At 37.1% G+C, this 12,691-nt stretch overlaps 1 long non-coding RNA gene across 1 annotated transcript in view; it reads left to right on the top strand.

Moving 5' to 3' along the window:
- LOC139039852 (uncharacterized) overlaps positions 1 to 7,420 on the top strand; it is a 28,030-nt gene extending 20,610 nt beyond the window's left edge. The window contains exons 2-3 of the long non-coding RNA XR_011493057.1: positions 4,807 to 4,960; positions 5,596 to 7,420. This is a non-coding gene — a long non-coding RNA (uncharacterized lncRNA). The remainder of the gene's footprint in view (positions 1 to 4,806; positions 4,961 to 5,595) is intronic.
- The last annotated feature ends 5,271 nt before the right edge of the window (positions 7,421 to 12,691 follow it).

The following is a 12,691-nucleotide window of genomic DNA, read 5'->3' as shown; positions in this document are numbered from 1 at the left end:
CATCCATTTTCTAAAAAGCCTTAGCCACCATTCATAGATCCAAATTGTAACACTGAACAAATTTTAGTGTGAAATTCTTGTCAGTGGATTATCTTGGGTCTTAAAAGAATCAAATGCTACTGAAAAAAGTGCACCATGCCCACCTCTCTAGACTACTATGCATCAATCTGTACCAGCTGGGCAAATTTATTCCTATTAAATCATCTATCCTATCTAAGAATTTTAATTTATCTTCTAAGTAGCAAAATTTATGTATTGATTGAATTGTATCACAAATAGAAATTGTTCTAGGGGATTTGCAGTAGGAAATGAAGAAATCCTACTGTTGAGCTTTGCAAATTGTGTCATAAAGCATAAAGCCGAAATGCAGTGTCCTAAAGCATAAATAAACTGTCCTGTGCTGATGCTGGGCCAGCTGGATGCTAATGAACTTCTTTTATAGGGCCTTAATCTGTTGCATTTCCTGTGACTCAGCCAAGCCTCCTACTCTCTGTTGAAAAGAGTCATGGACCATTTTGGAATCGTTTGCAGGATGTACCCTTTATGCTTTGATGACATCAGAGGCAGTTATCTTTAGTCACTAAAATGCAAACATTTGCCCATGGAACCAGCCACAGCATTCTTTTCCACTGAAATAAGACACCACTCTCCACCAACAATAGCAGCTAACTTTTACTGAATAGTCAATGTGGTCAGGCACTTTTCTGAGCAGGTTTCATCCATTAACTCATTTGACCATCTTGATAACCCTAGCAAGAAGATATTATTACTCCCATTTTTCAGATGAGTAAATTGAGACACAGAAGGTTGAATAACTTTCTCCAGCTCACACAGAGAAGCTGGGATTCTAAACCAAGCCATCTGGCACCAGATTACCTATGCAATAGTCTCAATTCCTCTTTGCTCTCTCTTGCCCCAGCCATTGCCTCCTGGTGCTTTACATACGTCTGTGCTCCAGTCAAACCAGACTATTTTGCTGTTCTCCAAGCACGTTCATATTCTTTAAATTCTAAGTTAGATCCCCTTCTTGTGCACTGCAATTGCCCCCTGAACCTGCCATGCTTTCTATTCAGTTTCTTTCTGAGGGATGTATGTCTGTCTGCCTTTAAACCAAGGCATTAAGTAGATGTTTGAGGAAATTTTGTAGTTGAGGGGGTGTTTTAGAGGACATTAAGAAGGGAGCACTACTTTTCTTTAACTTAGTGGTAGTCTGCCAAATTTGCAGTGGTGGGTTGAGAGGAAGGATACTGGAGAGAAAAATGACAGGAGGGATATGTAGGATCAGAGGTCACCTGCTGTACTAAGCATTAACCCCTTAGTTGTTGGATAATGGGGAGTTACAGGGTGTGATGGAAGGGTCTAGGGTCAGGAGGAGAGCCCTGGAGAAATTTGAGGCAGGGTCTGTTTACTGATGTGTATGATGTTATTTAAATAAGTAAATTTTTATTTAGGGCCCTACCAGTGTGTCTTGGCTAAAGATTCTTACTTGGTAGCATCTTGTGTTAGTGATCTAAACGGGGTTCTAAAACTGCAAAATTCTCTTCTTATTCCTCTTCTTCTCCTCTTTTATCACAACTGAAATATGATTTTGTTTAGTAACAATCATTCATATTCTTGTCTCAGAGAAGTGGAGCAATTCTTCCCTGTCTAGCTTTACTGAGCAGAATACATTGAACACTTTGATTATTTCATCTTGGAGCCATTATTTACAAGAAGCCAAGTTCACAATACAGTTCAAATTCTGTGTTCTGTAGTCTTATTTTAATCTCTTTCAGAATTATGAGTTTATTTTACTTTCTGTATTGGAAATATACTGCTTTATCCTTCTGTCGATAGATTGCATATCTATTGTCATCTGTCAGGGCTGGAAGGTTAAGAACTGAAATGAAGATTTTAGAGATGGATGACTCAGGCCCACCGGTCCCAGCTTGTTAGCTAGCGCTCCAGGTCCCCTGCACTTTCACCTACTTACCTGCTTCCCACCTTTAGGGACCTGGTTGGTCTTGTATCACCATATTACTTTTTTTAATAGTTGATTTCTAGTGGCATTAAGCTATGTTTTTGTATATCTGATGTTAAAACAAATAACCAAACATAAACCCCCATGATCCTCCAGCTTCCGAACATCACAGTAAAGCATCTCAAAAGAATTGTCGATACACAAAGTGTTAACTTCATCACCTCTCATTCATTATTTGACCTATTCCAGCCTGTTTCTGTTTCCTCCAGTTCTCTTGTCAATAACCTCTGTATTCAGTGTCCGTTGCTCGCTCTTCATATTACTCAACTGTTCAGCAGTATTCAACACAGTTTCTCTTGAAGCACCCTCCTCTCTGAGCTTACATGGCCCTCCTTAGGTTTTATTCCTGCTTCACCGGCTGTTCTGACTTAGTCTCCTTTGCTGACATTTCCTCCTCTTTTGACCTTTAAAGGTTGATGTGTCTCATGCAGGTCTCTGTACTTGTTATTTTTATCTTCTTTCACCTAAATTTTCTCCTTGCCTGACTATAAAAGGTACATTAGATATACCCCTGTGGAACTGATGTCTTTGTAATTAAAAATCAGGTGAATATCAGTAATTTCTTGATTCAACCTATTATTTCTAACCTGCACCTGAGCTCATATCCAACTGTCTGCCTGACATCTCCATTGGATGTCTAATAGGCATCTCAAACATAAAACATGTCCAAAATGGAATTTTTGTATCTATCCATCTTGCTCAATTCCAAGTTTTCTTCCAAGGGTCATTAAATGCCACTAAGAGTTGTCTTTGATTTATACACTTTCCTCATCTCCAACAAGCAATCCATCATCAAGTCCTTCCCCTTCTTCCATCAATTTATATGTTGGATTCCTAGGTCTGCTCTAAGTGACTCTAGTCCAAGCAATCTTACATCTTGAGAGAGCACTGTAATCACTCCCTGTGTTTTTCTGCTTCCACTCGTTTCCCTCTACCCAATCTCCACATGACAACCAGAGTGATTGATTGAAAACATGTATCAGAGTCTCTTACCAAACAATCAAGCAAACAACAAAAAATAACAACAACAAAACACCTCTTTAAAGACTTCCCGATATTTAGACTAATCCAGATCCTTGCTATGGTTTATACCAGGGGTTGGCAAACTATAGCCTGCAGGGCACACTGAGTCCACTGCCTGCCTGTTTTTGTAAATAGTTTTATTAAAACGCAGTCATGCTCATTCACTTACGGATTATCTAAGATTGCTTTTGCACTACAATGGCAAATGGAGTCATTGCAACAGAAACCATTTGTCCTGCAAAGCCTATATTTACTATCTGAGCCTTTACAGAAAATGTTTGCTAATCCTGGTTTACATGGTCCTGTGCAATCTAGTTCCTGCCTAGCTCTGAACTGATCTCTAGCCACCCTGCACTTAGCTCACTTACACCTCTTCTCCAGCAGGTCTTATTGCTACTATAGGACTAGGGCTAGTGCTTTCCCACCATAAGAGATTTCTTTATGTTTACTCTTCCCACTACATGGGATGCTCTCATCACGGATCTTTGATTGGCTGGTATTTTCTCATTAGCTTACCTCCTGGGACAGAGCTATTCTTGACATCCTATCTAAAGTTGCCCCTAATTGCTCTCTATCTCATCACAATTTATTTATTTCTTTCATAGCACTTATTATAGTTAGTGGTTACGATACAGACACTAACCAAAAGACAGATAGTATAGTATAATAATATCAGACAAAGTAGGCTTTAAGGCAAGACATATTACTACATAAACAGAGAGAGGACACTTACTATCTCTAGAGAAGTTTGTTTGTGGCTATACAGATGCCAGACAGAGTAGATTTTGGAGCAAGAGAGAGCAACAAAGAAACATAAAGGGAGGTATTTCATAATGATAAAAGATCAATAAGAAGATAAAAACATTTAAATTTGCATGTATCCAGCAACATAGCCTCAAAATATATAAATCAAAGACTGATGGATTAAAAGGAGAAAAAAAATATCCACAATCACAGGGCTGAAGATTTTAACACCATTCCTTCAGGAGCTCATACAAACACGCAAACAAAGTCTCAGTAGTAAACTCTATTCACATCTATTGAATTGCTTGCATTTCTTTTTCAAGTGTTTGGTGGTCTGCCCACTATTCTTCTACAGCACCAAATATCCACCATTATTAAGGAAACATTGTATATTCATCTGTTTACTTAGTCTTCCATACCAGACAGATTAAAGGCAAATATTGCTAACTCAAATGTACAGGCAGAGCAACTGAGACTCAGAGTAAATAATTTATGGTAGGTCATGCAGAGTATTCAGACCATGTGGTGAAAACATTCAAACCTTGGTCTTTCTGACCTGTATCTTTTCCCCTAGATTACACTATCTCCCTGATAAGTGAGTCAGCAATTTATTGTTTCTTTTTCGTGTAATTGCTATAAATCATTTTCTTCCTCATATTACACTCAGGTGGGGATTGACAAAGATTCATGTCACCATTAAAAACCTAAAGGTCGCTGGAGTGGTGGTCCTCATCTTATCTATTTAATTTGCCAATCTGGCTCCTACAGAAATGGATGGATCCTGGAGAATGACTATAGTATAGACCATTGTAAGCTCAAATAAGTAGTAACCCTGTTCACACTGCTGTGCTAGATGTACTGTCATCGCTAGAGCAGATTTATAAAGCCTCGTGGTCCCATGGTATGCAGCCATTGATTTAGTGAATACATTCTTTCCTATTCTGATCAGATAAGAGGATCAGAAATAGTTTGCATTTATATTACTGGCACAAACACATGAAATTATGCTTTTGCTTCAGGGCCATGTTAAATCTCCTACCTTCTATCATAATATTGTCTGAAGAGATTCGGACTGTCTGAGTCCCTCAGAACATCACACAGATCCATTATATCGAAGACATCCTGCTGATTGGACATGGTGAACAACAGGTGGCTTGCACGCTGGAAGCCTTAGTAAGTTCTATTCACTTCTAGTGGTGGAAAATAAATTATGTGAAGCATTTACTTAGAAAAATTCTAAATTCTTTCTCTGCCCCTTTGAAATGTAAATATGCTCCCAGCCTCTTGGCAGTTTCACAACCCAGGAATGTCTTTCTCAAAAGCCTGGGATCCATCCCTAAGAAATGTAACCATCAAGAAAGATAGTGCTCCTATCTACCAGGCTCTGTGGGAGGGCAGGAGCCTAACTTCAGTAAGCACCAATTAGCAAACACATATGGTTTAATCATATTGACCAACCTCCCCACCAATGCCCTCTAGTACTTTCCCACTAGTTCACCATGGTGTTTAAAAACTCTCTCACCTTCAATTTCTCTCTCATATTGCAATAGTACTTTTTCCAACTTGATTAAGACGTAATTGACATATAACATCGTACAAGTTTAAGGTGTACATTGTATAAGTTTAAGGTGTACAACTTTTAACTTTAGTTAACATCCATTACTTCATAGTTACGCATTTTTTTCTTGTGATGAGAACTTTCAAGATCTATTATCACCAACTTTTAAATATGCAATCACTATTGTTCACTTGAATAAAGTCTTCCTTGCCTGTTTAACTCCATCTGGTGCAAACTTTCTTTGACACAGGGTCCATGATGAGGAGAACTGAAGAATCTATTTGGATGTACTGAGGATTTCAGAACTTCCCTCTCAATCCTGAGTGATCTACCTCCGGACCATGACATGAGAGAAGAATAAACATTGTCTTATTTGAGCAGCTGAATTTGTGTCTCTCTTTGTTGGAACAACTTGGCCTGTGTCATAAGTAACATAAGGTCTATTTGACCAAGTTCCTTTAAAAAAGAGAAAAGATAAAGTTTGAAAAACAAAAAGGAAATTTAACTTTGTTTTCATCCTCTGAGCACGATTTATGGCGTTGAACTTTGTTAAAAGTCAAAACTAAGAAAACTACAAAAGTGCACACAGCATCTCATCACAAAAAATTGAAATAAGTGAATGTGATATTTCTTTTAAGTCTTGGACCAAAACCATATTGTTCAGAAACAGGAAAACACAAAGAGATGAATAAATTTATAACATCTTAAGATTCAAATTGACTAAGTTATGCAATGATTTGTTTATTAGAAAAATATTGCAGAGAACTCACCCTAAAGTCCACTTTATTTACTCAATAAATATTTAGATTGCTCAGAAAAAGTGAATATAATAACATGATAAATGTAAAAACGAATATTGCTCTGTGTTATTATGGTCATATATATTTACTTTCTGGTTTTCCAATGAGCTTTTTGCCATGTCCATATTACAGTTTTCCTGGATAATGCTAATTTTCACCAGGTCATTTCACCATTTCACCATGTCATTTCATTAACACTCTTTCTTCTTTCCTTTCTCCCCATTTGTAAATATCCTCTCATTAAGTTGGTTCGATAGAAACTTGTGAACACTTACATTGTGCCCGAAGCTGTTTTAAGTCCCAAACATAAAGCTCTAAAGAGATCCTTAATGGGGGATGGACGATAAAATCTGAACAAATCACATAAATAAGAGAGTATTAGTTTGTGATAAATCGGAGGTGGGATGACGACAAGGAGACTAACTGGATTGGGGAGAGACAGCCAGGTTAGATAAGCTGGCCAGGTCATAAAGGCTTGTGCAGAGCCAGGGGAAGAGGATTCCAGACCCAGGGAAGTGCAAATACAAAGACTGCTGGGAAGGAGAGAGCTTGACCTCACAGAAGGTGGCTATTGAAGCTGGAATATGATCATCAAGGAAAAGAGTGGGAAGAGATGAGATGGGAACAGGAGAGGTCTGATTAGAGGAGGGACTTATGAGACAGCTAAGGAGTTTAAATTTTGTTCTAAGTACAAAGTAGGATTTTAAGAAGAGCAGTAATAGGATCAGATTTACATTTTTCAAAGATCAATCTAGTTGTTGGTGGTGCCTGGGTTAAGGGAGAGAGACTGTCTTATCTTTTATCATTGAGGTCACATGCTGCTGGGGGTAGGGATTCAGGAAAGTAATGAACCCTGGATTTGGGAGCTGATGGTGAAATCTCTGAACACCACAGTTCATTTGCATATTACAGTTTGATTGGTTCAAAAAGGTTTCTTGTTTATATTCTGGTCATACTTCCAGCCAGATGGCTTGTGGCTGAAACTGAAACGAAAAAATCCTATCCAGCTATGCACAGGGTTTTTGTGTTGTTCTGTTTTGTTCTCCTGCTTTTTAGTAGGGCCTGAAGATATCATAGGTGGGGATCAGGGGCCCCAGGCAGTTTGGCTTCTGTACCCCACCATGTGAGAGCTAAGAATGAGAGAACATCGGATGATGACAGGGCTATTTCTGTGGGGCATCAAAAATCAGTAAGCACAGGTTCCCCTTAGACCTCCACTTTAAGTCTGCATTGTGCTTTTATTAGTTATGCACCCATCTTCTCCATATCAGGATTAAAAAAAAAAAATTCTTAAAACTTCTCAACACTCTTTATGAGTATCACCTTGAAGTTAAATGAGTTGGAATTAAATCACTCATGGACTAATTTACATGCAGCGGAAAATCCAAAGTAACTGCTCTACTACTTGGCAAATTATTATTTAGGAGACGAGCATGTTTGAATAATTAATATAAATAATTAACATACTTAAAGACTATTCTTGCTCTATTGGCATTATGGGAAAAGGGATTTTAACTATCTGTGGAAAACTGTATTGGACAAGCATCCTTGATGATGAGTAAAACTCAATAACTATTTGATTAGATTTTTTTTGGTTTCTTTTATGAGAAGAAGGTAAATACACTTGAAATGTTTCATTAACAGAAAGTCGGTTTTATACCATCCAGAGCTGAATTTATACTTGCAAAATATGCAAATGTTTTCAAGGTATAAAATTTTAACTGCTGTTGAATTCAACTGAAGCACCATGAAAAATGAAACTAACATAGCTCATAATTCCATTTTTTATTTAACAACCTTAGCCAAACATTTTTTCAGAATCGAGATTTTTGAAGTAAATGAGTTTTAGTGACTATGATCTCACTTCCCCAAGCTATGTGGGCCAGGCTTCATGGGGCACAGCTACCAGCCTCAGATTCCAAATACTGCCAGAGTGGGAACCCGACTTTGCAAAAACTCAGAAGCCAGCCCAGCAGCTGCAAATCCCATCTTTATATACTCACTCATTCTTTTGTGATAATAAGCAGCCTCTCTTAAAATGCAAACACCCTCTGGAAAAATGAGAGTTAAAACTCTGCAGCATTTACTTGTCCTTCACTTGTTGAATTTAGAAAACATTTAACATTAAGACTACATAACTAAGAGAATGATATTTTCAGGATAGGAAAGAATCATTTTTACAGCCCAGCACTACCTCGCAGTGTTGTGTGGGGGAGCCTGGCCGTTAGTAGCCCAGTGATAGGCAAGGGTGAGAAGGAAGGGACTCTGAAAGAAGGTCCAGAAATTCGGAAATGGGAAAGAAGAGGCATCTATTGTCATCTAGGGAAGGAACTCTGGTTTGGATGTCAGGAGATCTTGATTTTTATCCCAGGGTTACAAACAAAGCCATCATAACTACTCAGGTAAAAATAGATCCAGGGCAGATCAAACGTTTGTATGACACTTATACGTTTCTGGCAGAAAAAAAATGATTAAAATTATGAATATGAAATTAGGTATAGAGCCCTGGAAGGAGCCTATGCAGTGAGGAATCCTGAAGCTTAAACTCTATTAGTATCATGTTAAATTCTACTCTAGGTAGATATCAGAATTTCAATTCTCAGATAACAGCTGAGAACCAAAGATAAGGAATGGCTTCCAGCTAGTACTTCGGTAGAGCTAAACCTTGAACCTAGTCTCATGAAGTTGGAATGTCTGCTCTTTCTATCACACAGCAGGACCTCATGACCTCAGGCAAATCACTTGTCTCTTCAGTCCTTCAGTCCTACCTTGAAAAGTGAGAAGCAAAAGAAAATGGATGTAAATTTCTTCCCAGTTTAATAAAAGTACTGCCCATTTACCCAAGCTAAAAACAATAAAATTATCCTTGTTGCTTCTTAGAATTTCACCCCCTATGATCTAATAGAATAAAGCATGGTGACTGGTTGTACTGCTGTGATGTCAGTTGCCTAGGGGTTGATGGCTGGTCCTACTATACAAATGGCCGTGGATGCTTGGGCAAGTTACCTGGCTTTCTATGCTTCAGTTTCATCATTTAGAAAATAGTGATAGCAATGGGACTGACAGCATACATTACAATGATTATTAAATAGCTTCACGCATTAACAGGAAGAATTAACCATTATAATTTTTTAATTAGTCATCAAATCAAGAACAGCTCTTATCCACGTCTCTGAAGGTCTTCTCCCTTTTTATCTTTTGTTCTCTTGTCATTTCCAATCATGATGCTTCCCAGAATTCACTTCAATATCAGGATAGAACCAGGATATGAGCACTCCTACTCTTCATTTTTACTCTGCCTTTGCCATTTCCCACGTAATATGTTCAGGTCAGGTACCTTTCTCAGTATCTAAGGGTCCACCACCTTTCTGTTCTTTTGTCATCCTTCTTTGCTAAAGCGATATACTTACATTATCTTTTCTTCCAGAAGACCACATTCTTTGGAACTACTCCCTCCTTTCTGCTACGTGTCCGTAAGAATTCTATCTTTCTCTGCTGAGTGAGGGAGCTTTGAGGTACCTCTCCACCTCCCACACATTCCAACTCCTCTAATTAACCACAGACCAACACCGTGAACAACTGACTTGACTGGGGAATATCACGAAGCAAGTATTAGCCTCTCAAAGCCTATGTTTTCTCATTCACAAATTTGAATAATAATTGTTCCTACTTAACTGTATTTATGGAATTTATGGAATTAAATTAACCAAAGTATGTAAATTAGTTAGCACACTGTCTAGTACACTGCAAGCCCTCAGGAAGTATTAACTATTATTATCATCATAATCCTTATTATCTCCAGAGGAGTTTGGTAGCAGCCGGTTTCCTTTTCCCCAGCAAAATACTTTCCAGAATGGGTCCAGTTCCAAGTTCTAAAAATAATGAGCAAAAGGTTAAATATATTGGTGAGGTTATCTCCAAATCAGGGACACTTCTTTTTATGACTGTAGAATCTATTCTTATGCTGATATATAGTAATCATATTGCATTCTGGTTTTCAAAAAAATCCTGAATGATTAAACATTCTTAAGAGATATTTACTTATGCTGTGATAGAGGCTGCATTTTACTTCTTCTCTAAACCATCTTTTAATAAGTAATTTCAAAAGATATGTTCAAAATTTGAACGCCATCAGGGAAATGTTGATGCAGATGGGATGTCTTCAGAGCTCAAAGCAATTAAGAGTTCTTGGCAAGAAGAAAGAAACTTTGAAGCAATGAAATCCAATTCTTTACCCATGATAATTTAATGTTGTATCTTTACTAAACATTCTTATTAATACTTATTAATGATAATTATGATATATCAAAATTTAGGATAAATGTATGTAATTGAAGCCCTTATATTCTGGATGCATTCATTTAAAATATTGATTGGGTCAGTGTTCTGTTTTACAATGTTCTACTTTAATGCAATGAAGATGAACTATCAGCTATGTCTTTAAGAATGACACTAAATTCTGGAATTGCTAAGCATTTGGCATGGAAGTAATGTTTGGCATTATTTCACCCAATAATGAAATAGCTTCTTGGCTCAGAAAGTCCTTTAGAGTTTCTTGCACATTAGTATTACTGACTAGGTTTCTGATGACTGGCTGAATGGTGTGAATATCTTTGGTTAAATGCAAATACAGCCCCTATCAATAAAGAGTAACACTTTGTTTAACATAAAAATAAGAACTAAATGGATGGTTTGTTAATGTAAATCATAATAGAGATTCAAAGCATCAAAATCTCAGTTATGGTCATTATAAACTAAAATCTCTACTAAATGTCGTGTCCCAGAAACTGTAAATTCAAATCTCAAAAAGTTAATAAAACATTCAAACATCCTTTATTGTCTTATTCATTCATCATTATCTTATGTGAATCAACCATATGCAAAACTTATACCAGCTGCTGTAGAACCAAATAGTAAAAGAAACAGGCATGGGAACTACTTTCAAGGAGTTAAAGTTTTAATGGAGACAAAATAAAAGTTTAAAAACTGTGATCTATTTGCAATTTGAAACTTTAAAACTTTGAAAGTAATGAGAAAGAAGTGTTAGAGAACAATGGGGAAGTAGAACTTAGATAGGGTGGTAATATTTTCAGGGGATATGACATTCATGCTGAGGCCTAGATGATTCCAGGAACCCACCATAAGGAGAGAGATTGGGAGGAGCCTTCCAGCAGAGGAAACTACATGCAAAGTTACCAAGGTATGCACATGTTCGAGAAATAGGAAAGTCAGAGCTGCCCGAGGTTAGTGAATGAAGGCAATGATAGATTGAAATGACTTGGGCAAATAGATAGGAGTCAGATTATGCATATAAGGAGGACAGTAATATTTTAACCAGTATGTAATGGGGACCCTTAATTTCTAGAAGGGAGCCATTAATATAGAAATTATACATTGACTTAATTCTACTAGATAGCAGATACCATTCTTCCTAAATCGTAGAACAAATAAGAAAGCAATGTAATGAAAGGAAGAAAGGCAAGAGGGAAGAGAGTATGGTGGTGAATAACTATATAGAATAGAAGTGAGAGAGAGGGAGAGGGAGCACACCGTGAACATGGGATTTTAAGAAAAGATGAGAAGTATAGCTTTCCATGTTGAGTTTTAATTCAAATACTATCCTTTCCAGAGATTGGGAGACTAGGTTTCTAGTAGACAAACAATGTGTTTAACAAATTTTTATTTATCATTTGATATGTGCCCAGAATTCATCAATTTAACAAGATTTAATATAATTGGATTGATAATGCAATAATGGAAGTTATGAATGATGTGGAAAAGAGGAAATCTCTTTGGTACAGACTCAGGCAGTTGCTTCAGCTGGAAGACAATCTCATTCACTCATTTGAAAAATATTTTGTATGCTGATCTTATGAGACTGTGGGCAAGGCTCTGGACACTCTGGAGTATACAGAGTTGAGTCAAATCTATCCTTCCCTCAAAGAGCTCCCATCCAATAGAAGTAAGACAATTATAACAGAGTCAAACTTGATATGATTCTGAAGATCCCCTGTATCTGCTACACAAGAGTTGTAGCTTCATTCGTTTATCCCACAATAAAAGACATTGATCACCAAATATGTGCCAACTATCACCAACACGTATGCTCTAGAATATTATTCCTTTACAGAATTTTTTAAAAAGTGAAGGAAACTAATATATACTGTGTACCTACTTTGTGCCAGACAATATGCTGGATAGAGTTCCTCTTTTTTCTCATTCATCACAACTTTATTATCCTTCTCCCTTTTTATGAGGAAACCAAGGCTCATAAGGTATATGTAATTTGCCCTAATGCAACTAGATATTAAGCAGCAGAGTTGTAATATAAATATGTCTTTCTGATTCTAGCCTGTTCTCTTCTATTTTTGAATGTGTGCTTACTAAAGGAAAAATCTCAGGAAAATGAGACAGGTTTTGATGTAAATTTTAGAACAATAAGTTTGAAGATAGATTTAGATGTACAGAAGTGGAAAGATATTCAAAACATATAGCTAAATGGAAAAAAGCACATTAGAGGTCAAAATATACCAACTTAATAGATAA

This window comes from Equus asinus, chromosome 12 (assembly GCF_041296235.1).
Source record: "Equus asinus isolate D_3611 breed Donkey chromosome 12, EquAss-T2T_v2, whole genome shotgun sequence".
Lineage (NCBI taxonomy): Eukaryota > Metazoa > Chordata > Mammalia > Perissodactyla > Equidae > Equus > Equus asinus.
The sequence above is the reverse complement of the archived record's forward strand: the minus strand, read 5'-3'. Positions and strand labels throughout refer to the sequence as shown.